This window comes from Oncorhynchus masou, unplaced genomic scaffold, assembly GCF_036934945.1.
Source record: "Oncorhynchus masou masou isolate Uvic2021 unplaced genomic scaffold, UVic_Omas_1.1 unplaced_scaffold_2339, whole genome shotgun sequence".
NCBI classification, from domain to species: domain Eukaryota; kingdom Metazoa; phylum Chordata; class Actinopteri; order Salmoniformes; family Salmonidae; genus Oncorhynchus; species Oncorhynchus masou.
Window position 1 is genome coordinate 70,001 of NW_027008801.1, and position 951 is coordinate 70,951.

The following is a 951-nucleotide window of genomic DNA, read 5'->3' on the forward strand; positions in this document are numbered from 1 at the left end:
TGTTTATATGTGTGTGTGTGTACCTGTGTGTTTTTATGTGTGTGTACCTGTGTGTTTTTATGTGTGTGTGTGTACCTGTGTGTTTTTATGTGTGTGTACCTGTGTGTTTTTATGTGTGTGTACCTGTGTGTTTTTATGTGTGTGTACCTGTGTGTTTTTATGTGTGTGTGTACCTGTGTGTTTATGTGTGTGTACCTGTGTTTTTATATGTGTGTGTGTACCTGTGTGTTTATATGTGTGTGTGTGTACCTGTGTGCTTTTATGTGTGTGTACCTGTGTGTTTTTATGTGTGTGTGTACCTGTGTGTTTTTATGTGTGTGTACCTGTGTGTTTTTATGTGTGTGTGTACCTGTGTGTTTTTATATTAAATCAAATCAATGTGTATTGGTTGGTTACACAGATTTGCAGATGTTGTCGCAGGTGCAGAGAAATGCTTGTGTTTCTAGCTCCAACAGTGCAGCAATACCTAGCAATGAAACAACAATACACACATCATCAAAACATGTGCACAAAATATTAGGACCAAAGAAATACATGCACACACTTACAAAAACATATAGGTGCTTTTTAAACACAGACGCACAGAACCTTATAACACTGTAGGTCCAGTTTGTGGAGTCACACAGATGAAGGATCGTCATTCTATCACCCTGATGCAGGATAATGAGGTGCGGGAAATGTACAACTTGTAGTGTTTTTGAGGTTTGAAAAGGATTCTGAAGTCTGTAATTTCCACTTTGAAATGTCCAACTTGATTAGCCTATCTCTCTCTGTCTTTACAGTGTGTATGTGATATGATGGTCTATCTCTCTGTCTTTACAGTGTGTATGTGATGTGAGGGTCTATCTCTCTCTGTCTTTACAGTGTATATGTGATGTGAGGGCCTATCTCTCTCTGTCTTTACAGTGTGTATGTGATGTGAGGGCCTATCTCTCTCTGTCTTTACAGTGT